Source organism: Myotis brandtii, unplaced genomic scaffold (genome assembly GCF_000412655.1).
Source record: "Myotis brandtii unplaced genomic scaffold, ASM41265v1 scaffold8862, whole genome shotgun sequence".
Taxonomy (NCBI): Eukaryota; Metazoa; Chordata; class Mammalia; order Chiroptera; family Vespertilionidae; genus Myotis; species Myotis brandtii.
Window position 1 is genome coordinate 44,228 of NW_005371626.1, and position 14,730 is coordinate 58,957.

Sequence of the window (14,730 nt, forward strand, 5' to 3'; positions counted from 1 at the left end):
AAGGAACAGGAGAATTCTCAAGAACAACATCTAAAGGAAGTGGAGGTAAGCAATTTATAAGATATAGAGTTCAGAGTAATGATTATAAGCATGCTCAACAGCATAAAAAATGATACAGCAACCATAAAAAAGGACCAGTCAGAAGTGAAGAATGCCATAACTAAAATAAAGAATACTCTGGAAGGGATAAACAGCATGCTCCATGAAGCAGAGGATCAAATCAGCAAATTGGAAGACAAGGTGGGAAAAACAAACAAACAAAAAGAAACACCCATCAGAACAGAAAAAAAAAAGATTTTAAAAAATGAGGAGGCCAGCCAGCATGGCTCAGTGGTTGAGCATCAACCTATGAACCAGGAGGTCATGGTTCCATTCCTAGTCAGAGCACATGCTAGGGTTGCAGGCTCAATCCCCAGTAGGGGGCATGCAGGAGGCAGCCGATCAATGATCCTCTCTCATCATCGATGTTTCTATCTCTCTCTTCCTCTCTGAAATTAATCTTATCCAATAAAGAGGGAATATGCAAATTGACCATCACACCATAATGGTCAAGATGGCTGCGTCCATAGTTGGGGCAGGGGTTCAATAATACAAGATGGCTGCACCCACAGCAGAGGCCTAGTTCCCATAATGAGTTTTAATGAGCAGTCAGCTGAGACCTGAGGCTGTGTGGCGCTGGTCTGCGGCAGGGGACCTGATGCTGCGCCCCCCCACCTGGCAGAGCTTGACGGGGGACCTCAATGTGTGACCCCCTCCTGGCAGGGCTTGATGGGGGACCTCAGGCCACACCCCTGCTGCAGCGCCAGGCCAGGAAACCTGAGGCCATGCCCCCCACCATGTGGGGCTTGATGGGGGAACTCAGGCTGCGCTTCCCACCTGCGGGGCTCTACGGGGGACCTCAGGCCATGACCCCTGCCCTGTGGGGCTTGATGGGGACCTCAAGGCATGCCCCCTGCCCAGGTTGGGGGACCTCAGGCCATGCTCCCAGCTCCGGGCTGGGGGTCCTAAGGCTTCTCCCCCTGGTCTGGGCCAGGGGACCTCAAGACACACCCCCAGCCCAGGCCAGGGGACCTCAGGCGGTGCCCATGCCCTGGCGCTGGGCCAGAAGACCTGAGTCCACGGCCCCCACCCGGCGGGGCTTGAAGGGGTTGGGGCCAGCCGGGTCTGGCTCTAGCCTAATGGGGGTGGGACCGTCCGGGTCTGGGTCTCACGTGATTTCGAGGTGCATATCAGTGGGCAGGGACTTGACTCTGGATCCCTTGGCGCACCCTAGACACTGACAGGAGAAAGGTTTTCATATACATTTACTTATTTTCTTTCATCTCTGACACTTCAATTATAGAGAAAGGGCAAATAGCAATATTAAAATAATTCCTCTAATTAATTCCCTTTTAATGTGCATGAATTTCATGCACCAGGTCACTAGTACAATCATAAAAACACCTGCATGATAGGGGTACCAGACAGAGAAGAGAGAGAAGAAGGGTTCGAGAAGCTAGTTGAAAAAATAATGTCTGAAAAATTCCCTGACCTGGTGAAGGACAAAGACATACAAGTCCAGGAAGTGCACACCCCAAACAAGATTTACCCAAAGAGGCCCACACCAAGACACATCATGATTAAAATGCCAAAGGTTAAAGACAAAGAGAGAGTCTTAAAAGCTGCAAGAGAAAGGCAGTCAGTTACCTCCAAGGGAGCTCCCATAAGATTGCCAACTGATTTCTCAACAGAAACATTTCAGGCCAGAGGGATTGGCATGAAATATGCAAAGTGATTAAAAACAAGGACCTACAACCAAGGCTACCTTACCCAGCAAGGCTATCATTTAAAATTAAAGGAAACATAAAGAGCTTCCCTGACAAGAAAAAGCTAAAGTAATTGTTACCACCAAACCAGCATTATAAGAAATGTTAACAGGCTTGCTTTAAGATGCAAAAGAAAAAAAAAAGAAAAAAAAAGTGGAACATAGTGCAAGAAAATAAAATGGCAATATATACATACTTACCAATCATCACTTTAAATGTAAATGGCTTAAATGCTCCAATCAAAGCATGTAACGTAGATGAATGAATAAGAAAACAACATCCATGTATATGTTGTCTTCAAGAGACTCACCCCAGAATGAGAGATGCACACAGACTAAAAGTAAAGGGATGGGAAAAGACATTTCATGCAAGTGGAAAGGAAAAAAACGCTAGGGTAGCAATACTTATATCTGACAAAATCAACTTTAAAATCAAGTATATAGTAAGAGACAAAGAAAAATGATAAAGGGATCAATCCAACAAGAGGATATAACCCTTGTAAACATATTTTTAAATATATTTTTATTGATTTCAAAGAGGAAGGTAAAGGGAGAGATAGAAACATCAATGATGAGAGAGAATCATTGATTGGTTGCCTCCTGGTAGCGTCCTCTCCCCCCACCCCCCCAGGGAGGATCAAGCCCGTTACCCAGGCAGGTGCCCAGACTGGGCTCAAACTGCAGGCTCCTGGTTCATAGGTCAATGCTCAACCACTGAGCCACACTGGCCAAGCAACCCTTGTAAACATTTATGAACCCAACATAGGAGCACCTAAATATGTAAAGCAAGTCTTGATGGACATAATGGGAGAGACTGACAGTCATCTTACCTAATAATAGACAAATATTTAAATTGACCGTACCTTCCCTACACTAACCAGCCAATCAGGAGAGTATGCAAATTAACCCAACCAAGATGGCGGTTAATTTGCATATGTAGGCTCCAAGCAGCGGAGCAAAGACTGATGGCAAGCTGGAGCAGCGAAGACAAAAGACTGAAGGCTGCTCTGGCCGGAGCGAAGGCCTGGGTCCCGGGTGCTGGAGGAAAACCGGTGCAGACAACCAGGAGAAGGGAAGGCCTGTTGCACAGTTATAATAGGAGATTTAACACCCCATTGACATCAATGGATAGATCTTCCAGGCATAAAATCAATAAGGAGATGGTGGCCTTAAATGACACACCAGATCAAATGGATTTACTTGATACCTTTAGAGCACACCACCCCAAGGCAGCAGAATATACATTCTTTTCAAGTGCACATGGGATGTTTTTTAGGATAGACTACATCATTTTTAAAAGATGTTTTAAAAAACAAGAAAAACACCAAATATTCTTAGTGGTTCTCTAAGAGTTAGAGTACAGGTGATTTTAAAATGTTTTATATGTTATAAAGTATGAGTAGAGGGAGAAGGGAAATAATGCTCCACTCTTAAATGGACTCAACTAAAAATCTATAAAAACCTTTTCCCATCTCTGTAGGACAGCAGGCAAGAAAAGGCCATGAGCCCTGGCCTCCAAAAGCCCTCATCACCGGTGGTCCATAGAGCCTCTTGTTTACCTTGCACATGTTCCCCAGTGACATGGGTGCCAGTCCTCACCGCTTGTTGGGTATTTTGGGAGCACTGGCATACCGCATCTCTGTCTCTGTCTGCTTCTTGTTCTTCAATTGCTGTGTGAAAGACAGAAGCAAGAGGGATACATCCCAGGGAGAGAACAGGTCCAGACGGGGATAGGGCCAGAAATCTGGTGCCAAGTCTACACCATGGACACTGGCAGAGTCTGGGGGGCTCACATGGCTACCCTTCCCCCATGTCAAAATGGGTTCATTTGCCGTTTCCTGCTTGGCTCACTCTTCCTCTAATGGATGCATCCCCCATTGTCCGGTTATATGCTCCATGAATTTCTGCCCATTTACCACAAATGCCTTTGAATGCTCCTGTTCCCACATGTCAGTCTGGGCCTTCAATTCCTCTCCTAGCTGAGACCAGACACAAGGACATGTTACTTAGATCAAATCTTTGGTGTGAAGCACGAAGGAAATGAATTCCCCCAAATGATTCCTCCTTCCCCAGAGCATCACTAGGCTGACTTCAGGGAAAGGTCAGAGTAGCTGGAAATCAATGGTGAGGGATGGCTTGTTCATAGTACACATGCAAGTGGGAAAGGTGAGGACCACCGCTGCTACTGAGTGAGGTTATGGTGATGAAAGCGAGAGGAGCACTAGGAAGACCAGCAACATTCAAGAGGTGGTGTACAGTAAGAGTAGCACTATCTGGTTCCAGCTTGGAATCTTCCTCCTACTAGTCGTAAAAAGGAGGGCAAGTTTCTGAAGTTCTCAGTGCCTCAGTTTCCTCATCTGTAAAAATGGAAAGCACTTTGAAATAATATCTGGCTCTTAATTCAATAAATGCTAATTATTATTATTATTATTATTATTATTATTAAAATAGAGAGGAGTGCCCTGGCAGGCGGACTCAGTGGTTAGAGTGCTGGCGTGCATACTCAGTCAAGGGAACGCGTACCTGGCTTGCAGTTTAGATCCCTGGTCCCAGGTTGGAGCACCTGTGGGAGGCAACCAGTCGCCATGTCTCTTTCACAACACTGTTCCTCTCCCTCTCCTTCTCCTTGTTTTCCCCTCTCTCACTCCCTCCCTCCCTCTCTCTCTAAAAAGCAATTTAAAAAATATCTTCAGGTGAGAATAACAGAAAAGTTTAAAAAAATAATAGAGACTAGGATTTAAGCTCACAGCACTTGCTAAAGAGCTTGCCTTATGTTATTGGCTAAATTGTGCCCCCTACCCCCACACACACATCAACTCCATTCATATGTTGAAGTCCTAATCTCCATTACTCGAGAATGTGGTTTTATTTGGACATAAAGGTAATGAAGTTAAAATGAGGTCATTATGGTGGATCCTAAACCACTATGACTGGTGGGAGCCATGTGAGAAGAGAAAACATGTCCATGGAAACATCCACAAGGAAGACCATGTAAAGATACAGGGAGAAGACAACCACCTACAAGCCTCAGAACTAGCCCTGCCTAGACCTTGATCTGAGACTTCTAGCCTCCAGACTTGTGAGAAAATAAATGTCTGCTGTTTAGGCTACCCAACCTGTTTTATTTTGTAATGGCGGCCCTAAAAAACTAAAACACCTTGATATTCAGTGGCTTATGTTAGGAAGGCCCAATATTACTTATCATCCTTGCCTAACCTTTGGAAAAGAAGAGTTTGGGGAAAATTATTCAAAGAATATACAAAAAGCTAGGTATTTTGCAGCCAAGCACCCAAACTCTTAACAACAACATTCACTTAGGGCAGTGGTTCTCAACCTGTGGGTCATGACCCCTTTGGTGGTCGAACAACCCTTTCACAGGGGTCGCCTAAGACCATCTTGCATATCAGATATTTACACTACAATTCATAACAGTAGCAACATTACAGTTATGAAGTAGCAACAAAAATAATTTTATGGTTGGGTCACAACATGAGGAAATGTATTTAAAGGGCCAGAAGGTTGAGAACCACTGCCTTAGGGAGTGTGTTTTTGGGTTTTTGTTTTTGTTTTTTGAGCCTGGCTCTTTGCTTTTCTTCTTTCAGAAGATTTTCTCCTTGGTTCTGACGATTTTCTCTGTGAAAATACATTTTAATCAGGGCAAACCCTGGGACAGGCAATCAGACCAATTACTTCTGCTAAGACCCCTTGCTGTCATAGTTGGATTACATTATTGAGGAGACTGAGTTTTGCATTCCCACTCCTTCTCAGCAGTGATGAATGGAGGGATCCTAAGGCAGGGGAGGTGTGTATGGAAAACTAGTGCTTCCTTTGTCATCTAAAAAGGAAGACAGGCTTAAACACTTAATGCACAATGTCACTGGGTCCCTTCCTTGGTTCAGATGTCAAAATATTACACATTACTTACAGGAAATGAGCTATGTGGAGGGACAAGGGGAAGGTCTACACTAAGAGGGTTTGGTGGCAACCCTACTTGTCCACTCACTTCTGGCCTATTGAGACAATGCAGCTTAAATATTCAAGAGTAAGGGTTACACATAATCTGGTTTCCACAGCAAAAGTTGGAATGGTAGAGTAAAATTACTTGCCTGGCCCAATATCCATTCTTCTCTCCCTCCTAGTAACAACCCAAATTCCTCTCTGGCAGAAATGCCCCCAGCCTCACCAGTGGCCAGTGTATCATATGAGCAGAGATGTTGGGATGAGAGGCTGGAGGGACAGTGACTTCAGTGTTCCCTTCCTCCACCATGCTGCCTGAAGTGCTATGGCTGGAGCTCTAGAGCCAACTTGAACCTGAGGATAAGGTACATCCCTGAGTGGTGGATGATCCATGAGCTGGAGGAGCCTGGGACCCCACTGACCATGGAACTGCCATACCTGCCCTGCACTGCTTCCCTCTGGCTTCCTTCATGCCAGAAACTTCTACCTTATTTAATCCATTTGGTTGGGGGTTTTCTCTTATATGTTCTGTATGTAAGCCTCACAAATACAGATTGGTTCACAGAGACTTAATGATGAAGACAGGCTATGGCAAACCCAGTAAAAAGCAAAGGAGACTGGGCTTTGACTCTCTAAAGGACGTGCTGTCTTTTTTTAAAGTTTATCCTCACCTGAGATGCTTATTGATTTTAGAGAGGGAGGAAGGGGAAACAGGGAGGGAGGGAGGGAGGGAGAGAGGGACAGAGGGGGCAGAGAGGAAGAGAGAGAGAAATATCAATCAGTTGCCTCCCATATGCACCACAACCGGCCTGGGATTGACCCCGCAACCTTTTGGTGTAAGGGAGGACACTCCAAGCAACAGAGTCACCTGGCCAGGGCAAGGACATGCTTTCTCAACACTTCACCGTCCTCTAAGGAAAACAGGAAAATTAGGGCAGTACATCAAACTCTAAGGAAAGCCTCCAGCCTTATTCCCACTTCCATGTGCCTTTAGAGAATTTTTTGTGAACCTCATAGTAGTTTTTAACTGCACAATATCAGCATCATGGTTTTGGAGCAGACTTTCTGTGTAGTCTTCCGCAAGATATACACACAGTAGTTTAAAAAATTCCTCTAGTGTTTAGTAACTTAATTTACTAACTCCTCATCCCCCTAAAATGGAAATACATTATTCTTTGCTACAGTAAAAAAAAATACATGAATAAGTATATATTGTGGGTAATAAAAGCCAGGTTTGTCACCATCAGTCTGGAGGAACTAGGGAGTAAGGGACTAGGGGTTGGACTAAAATGACTAAGATCCTCACATTTATGCGTCATCTCTCACCTTCTCTTAGGTTTCTTTCATATTCTTCCTTTCCACCCTGCCCAGTAGAGGGTTGGGTCACATAAAATGTCCCAAATGTGGACTTTACTAGACAGCCTCATCTTTTTATTCAGTTCAGGTCAGCCTGGAATTCTGTTGGGCTCTGGGGTCAGACTCTGGGCTCAAATGTGAGTTCTGCCCTTTACTTGCTGTGTCTCTGGTTTCAGTTGCTCAACATTTATGCACCTTTGTGTCCTCATCTCTTGACATGATATCAAGATAATTTTGTTAAGAGTTTGACAATTGCACCTGGCATAGAGTAAGCAAGCACACAATACACTTGAGATTCGCAACTACAGGCTACAGTGATATGCTCCTTCAGAAATCAAGACATCCCTTATTTTCCTAGTAGCATTTGCCAATGCTCATCTTCCAAATGATCCATTTCTAGCTGCAGCTGAAACACAGATATCTGTTAAAGGTGCCTGTTATACTTTTATATTCATGAGACTTTGCAAAAATGTTCCTTTTTTAAATAAAATTACAGCACAAAACCATAGAGGTAAGTCGACACTCTCTGCTATCAAAGGAGCCAGAAGGCTAAGAAAGGTACAAAAAGGGTAAAAGATGAGCAGGCTACTGCCACGTTTTTCTGGTGCTTGCTTCAAAATAGGCTTGTTCAACGCAGAAGTTGGTAAAGACATGAGACCAGACACAACAATGCCCACACTGCTAACCCAGCACCCTTCGTGCTTCATCCCGATTTCTAGACCTTGGCCTTCAATCCAGTCATAACCATAGCCACAGCTTCTCTCACTTCTGCTGGCATTTGCAACCTGCCCCAGTGCTCTGGGATCTGAGCACACAGCCCCTCACACACTGTTTCATTTTGTGATTTTCACGTTTCCAGCTGTAGCAAGGAAAGATGCTGGTTATGGAAAAGGCAGCAGGACAGAGGCTAGCCCTCTGGCCTCCCACAAAGAAATATCTGGACCCAGATGCAGAAGAAGTATTTTTATAAAATTGTGAGGAGGTGTGTTTTCATGATTTCTGAACACAAACTGTAAGGCCGTCATTATGGCAGGATCTCAGACTTCAAAAATTAGGATTCAAATTTTGAATTAAATTTTTTTCAATTAAATACTAATTCAATGACTATTATTTCATACATAATTTCATTTTCATATTCTTAGAGATACATATAACTTAAGTTTATTGTTAAAAAATTTCAAGTGTTGTATATCACATAATACTATCTGTATCCACCTCGTTCTCTTAACTTACATTGGCTCCTTATGTAACACTACAGGGAAAATAACTGCCACTTTTTTCAAATTGCTGGATACCATGGAGATGAGATCTCAGGACATATTCCAAGTAGACATTAACTGCTGTAACAACTTCTGTAGTGCTGCAATATTTTCCAAAGATAAACAAAAGACACCTTTATCTTCACACACCACATCTCTTTCAAAGCTTGTGTCTGGGGTGTGATCTAATTCTTCCGTGCACAATAAGATCTGTCTCTTTATGTTGACAAACTCCTCAGGTTGAGATGCCTATAAAACAGAATGATTATAAGATACCTACAGGAGTGTTAAACAGACTTTTAGGAAGTATGGATGCAAGCAGTGTACCTCTGTTTCCCCCAAAGTTGCCACATGTTGTCTGAACTGGTTCAGCTATTCTAAGCTGGGAAGAGAGTCACACTGTCAATGTCATAGTGTGGCATGCATGCAAAGAATTCGCATAGTTCTTGATCTTATTCTTGAAGTCATTTCAGTTTATGTTTTCTCTCCTTTTTCTGTTTTTGTATAGGTTCTGACTGAGTATGCAAATCCTTTTCCAGTTTTTGCAACCGTTCTAACCGAGCACATGAATCTTCTATAGATTTTTCACCACTTTTACCTGACCATGCAAATCCTTTTCTAGCTACAAGATGGTCAGCTTTCCTTCTTCCTGTATAAGACAATGCACTATTGTTACAAGGCTCCAAGTAGATTTCCTCAAAGGAAGAGTAGGACAGCAAAAGAGGGCTACAACAACAGGTTTTTAGTTAAACTTACAAATAAGCCAATTCATGGACAACAGGATATGACACAGAGGGTCTCCACAAAGGGAAGGTACCAGGGCACTTATGCAAGAGGTGAAATGGTTAGAAAGCTTGCTATGAGTTAGCTATTGGGTGGTACATTTAGCTCATAACTAAATGCTCATCCCAATAATGCCCAAAATATCATTTAACCAGTAAAAGCCAATTAGTACTTCTTGCTCTACTCCTGAGAAGCAAAAAAAAAAAGGGTGGGGGTATTATATGTCTTATAAATTTTACTCAACATTGGGGAACTAAGAACAGTCATGCAATTTCAGGGAGTTAAACCACTGTGTATCTAACTTCACCCAATTTCTCACTGAAAGTTAAAAAAAAAAAAAAAGAAAGACTAGAAACTCCACTGATGCCATGGCCTGCCTGATTGCCCTTGGCTGTCAGGTATGAATTATACTTAATCCTTTAAAGGCAGTTTTCCCCTCCTAGGCTGACTCCATCTGGACACGCAGGCAGTTAGTTCTTCCTGTAACAAGGAGAGGGACCTGAGGACCTATTGGTACCACAGAAGCCCTCAAACTCTGTCCCTGTACTCTCATCTATTTTAATTACCCTCACAAGCTCCACACTTGTCTTTATTTTTATGACTCCAACATTGTTTTCACTTTTTCCCACTGGGGATGTTTTGGGGCCCCATCTGTTACTGGTTTCATTCTTGCTGGTGTCCTCATTTAAGCCCTGACTTGTGCAGGAACACAACATGGCAGCCTTTCAGCTAGGAGCACACAATCACGGCATGCTCCCAACTTGATGGTGCTCTCCTGATAACCAAGCTTTGGAGACATTTCTTTTTGAGTGGCAATTTTGGCTGGCTCAGTGGTGTGCAGCTTTTGGATATGAAGAAGCCCACAAAGGCAAGGTTTTGGATATCTTTCCCTTATGTCACTAGTCACTTTTGCTCCATAAATAGCTCTTTTCATTTTCTTTCAAAGAAAAAAACGGCATAGTATCATCTATGCCTAATTTTTCCTCAGAGTTCAAACAATGTCTTATATGCCCCACAGACTGATAGCAAGAGGAAGTGTGTTTTGGATTAAATCATGGCAACATTCATAAGCTGTTCATTTCTGGTAAACTCTCTCTCCCTCAATTACACCCACACCTTTCTCACCTCTCAGGCGTCCATCTCCTAAACTCTAAGAGTCCCCAGGAGACTTGCAACCAGGGAAGCAATGGACAGTGGCAGTTTGTCCCAGGTTAACACACAAAACTGTCTCCAAGGCCCTTATCTCTGACTTCTTTGATCCTAAGCTCTTCCTTGTTTCACAGTCCCTAGTTTAAAAAAGAGAACACACACACACACACACACACACACACACACACACACACACAACAACAACAACAACAACATTAGCTGTTTCACTTCCCAACAGGGCAACTCTTTAGATAAATAAAAATAACTGCTGGAACTGGGTGACTAGGAAGCACATTTCCTCCATTTCTCATGTCCAGGACCACCCTGACACAGAAACCTCCCCCTGCAGCCCCAAGGCAAAGTTCCGTCCTAAATCTCAGACCCAAGCAGGAGCCTGAAAGGTCCCATGTACCTGAAATGGTTCAACATGTAACTCGCTGCACAGGGTAGTCTGTTCTTTTTGACAGTTGGCTATGCTTTTTATAAGACTTTCCTGTTCAGCCATCATCATATCCAGGTGGTCCTACAACAGAGAAATGAGTCCCATAAAAGTTTGGGGCCAACGGGGAAAAAAGAACCCAAACCAACAAATAACACAAAAACACTAATAATTTCAAACTTTTAAGTAAGGACATAGAAACCAGGAAGAGCCTGTGATCTTTCAGTGTCACTTTAATATGCTATCTCGGATGAGACACCAACATCCTTACCCATGTCCCTCTCAAAATACACCAGCACTAAACTCACCTTGATATGCTTCATTTTGAGAATGACCCTTGTGCACTTGAGAAGAATGTATATTCTACAACTTTGGGGTGAAATGTTGTGTAAATGTCAATTAAATCCATCAGATCTAGTGCATCATTTTCAGTCACTGTTACCTTATTTATTGTCTCGATTATCTATACAGTGAAGTCAGTGGGGTGTCAAAGTCCTCTACTGTATTGCTATTGATCTCTCTCTGAAAGTCCTCCAAAGTTTATTTTTTTATATTTTTTATATTTATGTTTGTTGTTGTTTTATTTCAGTGCTCCTATATTGGGTGTATATATGTTTATCAGGATTATACCCTCTTGTTGCATTGATCCCTTTAGTATTATGTAGTGACCTTTATTATCTCTTGTTATGGCCTTCAGTTTGAAGTCTATTTTGTCAGATATGAGTATTGCTAACCCAGATTTTTTTTGCATTTCCATTTGCATGGAAAATATTTTTCCATCCCTTCACTCTCATCCTGTGTGAGTCTTTTGTTCTGAGGTGGGTCTCTTGTAGACAGCATATATTTGGGTCATGTTTTCTTATCCATTCAGCTACCCTATGTCTTTTGATTGGAGCATTTAATCCATTCACATTTGAGGTTATTATTGATAGGTACTTATTTATTGCCACTTAACTCTTTATGTCTGTTTTTCTCCGTTTCTTCTTATTATTACAGCAGGCCCTTTAACATTTCTTGTTATGCTGGTTTGGTGGTGATAAACTCCTTTACCTTTTTCTGTCTGGGAAGCTCTTTATTTTGAATGATAACCTTCCTAGATAGAGTAGTCTTGGTTTCAGATCCTTGCTTTTCATTACCTTAAATACTTCATACCATTCCCTTGTGGACTGTAGAGATTCCAATGAAAAATCAGCTGACAGGCTATGGGAGCTCCTTTGTGGGTAGCAAATTGCTTTTCTCTTGCTGCCTTTAAGATTATTTCTTCGTCCTTAATTTTGGGCATTTTAATTATAATGTGTCTGGCATGGGCCTGTTTGAGTTCTTCTTGCTTGGGACTCTCTGTGCCTCCTGAATGTGTGAGACTTTTTTCCTTCACCAGGTTAGGGAAGTTTTCTGCCATTATTTCTGCAAACACCTCCTCTATCCTTTGCTCACTTTCTTCTCCTTCTGTCACACGCATTATGTGACTATTGCTATTTTTCATGTTGTCCCACAGCTCCCTTAAGCTGTCCTCCTGTTTCTTAATGGTTCTTCCTTTTTGTTTCTCTGCCTTTTCTACCCTGTGTTCTAATTCACTGATTCAATCCTGAGCTTCCCCTAATCTGCTGTGTATTCCTTCCAATGTGTTCTTTGTTAGTGCTATGTCAGTCTTGATCTCTGACTGGTCTTGTTTCATAGTTTCTATACCTTTTTTCATGCTGTTTGGAGCTATCAGCAATCCACAGCTGTGTTTCCCTCTTCTGGGATGGGGTGATTTTAGAAATGAACAAGATGAGCACCAAGATCTGCTTTTCCTAGCCCAGAGTACTGAAGTCCATCAGGTAAAGAATGAAAGCCTCCAGAGATCTGCCTCTGCCTGCACTTGGGTTGTTATTCTCGGCCTCTGAGTGAGCCTCAGAAACTCCAGAGGGTGGGACGAGAAGTTTTCCAATAGGATGGGGAAATTTCCCCCGTCTTGTGCTCAGGGCAAACGCTGCCTGGATGATAAAGGACTGCCTGACAAAGATTTCCTCTGCCATATGGTGGAATGACACAGCACAGGGAACTGGGCAGCTGCCTTCCAAGACCTAATTCCAGAGCCCCCCAACCCAGGAATATCCTCATAGAGCTCTTGTCCACTCTCGCCATCCTCTGCCAGAGCCCAAGTTGAGTGGCTACACATGAAATTGTGTGCATTGGCCCTTTAAGAGAGTGCCTGCCTTTCCAGCCATGTCTTTCTGACAGAAGCAGTCCCATTGCTTTTCACAACTCAATGTTATGTGGGCACCTTTCTGGGTTCTGGTGCTCTGGGCTGGGGATCCCAGCTTGGGATTTAGACCCAAGAGTTCTCAATGGGAACCACCCTCCAAAGGTGGGATATCCCTTCAGAACTTCATCTGATGTCTGTATGAGCCTGGCCAGCCCTCTTGTGCCTCCACACTTCCTACCAGTCTCCATGCAGTCTCTACTTTCCATCCTTGGTTATAAGGGTTCTCTCCAACCAGTCTTCAGTTGATTATTCAGGATGTTTTTCTATATTTTAGTTATAACTCTAGCTTGTTTGCCATGTATCCCTAACAATGAGTTCTGAAGATATGACTTTTCTAAAGCTCCAAGAGAATACCGTACCTTCCCTCCACATATAGTTTCAGAGGTAGTTTCAGCATAAGATGTGCAGTGTCCATGATTTTCCCTGCATTTCACTCATTCATTCACTAAATACCACACACTTACTGTGTATTCCTTACATGTACTCATTCAGATTATCACCTACTCCATTATCATCATTTTATAATTAGCAAGATCACCCCAATACTTCTTCTAGGAGAAGAGGCACTAATCTGAATGGGACTCCCCTCTTGGCTCTGGTGACTGATAGATCTATCTGCAACACACTGTAGGACCTTCTCCTATGGAGTTTCTTTTTCTAATGGAGATTCTTTGAATGACTTTTCTATATAGTTATAACTCTAGCTTGTTTGCCATGTATCCCTAACAATGAGTTCTGAAGATATGACTTTTCTAAAGCTCCAAGAGAATACCGTACCTTCCCTCCACATATAGTTTCAGAGGTAGTTTCAGCATAAGATGTGCAGTGTCCATGATTTTCCCTGCATTTCACTCATTCATTCACTAAATACCACACACTTACTGTGTATTCCTTACATGTACTCATTCAGATTATCACCTACTCCATTATCATCATTTTATAATTAGCAAGATCACCCCAATACTTCTTCTAGGAGAAGAGGCACTAATCTGAATGGGACTCCCCTCTTGGCTCTGGTGACTGATAGATCTATCTGCAACACACTGTAGGACCTTCTCCTATGGAGTTTCTTTTTCTAATGGAGATTCTTTGAATGACTCAAATATGTCCAGTAAAGTTTGTGAACCACTCCTCTGAAGTCACTACATTTACTTCACAGACACACATTCTCCACTTAGCAGTTTTAGCCACGACACAGGTGCCAGTTGTGTTAGAACGGCAGTTTTACAAACTATTCTCAATGGATTACCTTCTTTGCTGAGCTTCTAAGCTTCCAAGATCTTGGCAGCTGGGAAGTAAAAGGCAGAGGGAGGGAGCATGGAGCAGGAGCAGCACCTGCGCATGTGCCCACAGGAGTCAATATGCTTCATTTCAACCCCAGTTATTTGTAACTGCTGGCCCATGGGAATCCCAAATAATTTCCATATTTCCTAATGAGGAATCGGGAATTTCTGGAGATGTAGTATGGACTCCTCCTCGAGCATCTCTCTGAAAAGCAAAAGAGAAACCAGAAACTAATTTGCTGTTAGAACATATGATCCTGGCCCTTCTGACCTATTCCAATGAATACACCTACTGATTTCTGGGAGCAAAGCAACAGAATTACTAAATAAGATTTGCTGAAAACTCTTCTAGAGGAGCCTGTTTTTACTGTAGAAAGCCAGGTAGCCTTAGGGAGGACTATAGACAACTAAAATGGGATTTAGAAAAATAAACAGAAGCAAGCATAGGATTG

General features: G+C 42.8%; 1 pseudogene; it reads right to left on the reverse strand.

Annotated features, from left to right (window-relative positions):
- Window positions 1-1,072: 1,072 nt before the first annotated feature.
- LOC102245700 lies at window positions 1,073-14,479 on the reverse strand (annotated as a pseudogene).
- Between the last annotated feature and the right edge of the window lie 251 nt (window positions 14,480-14,730).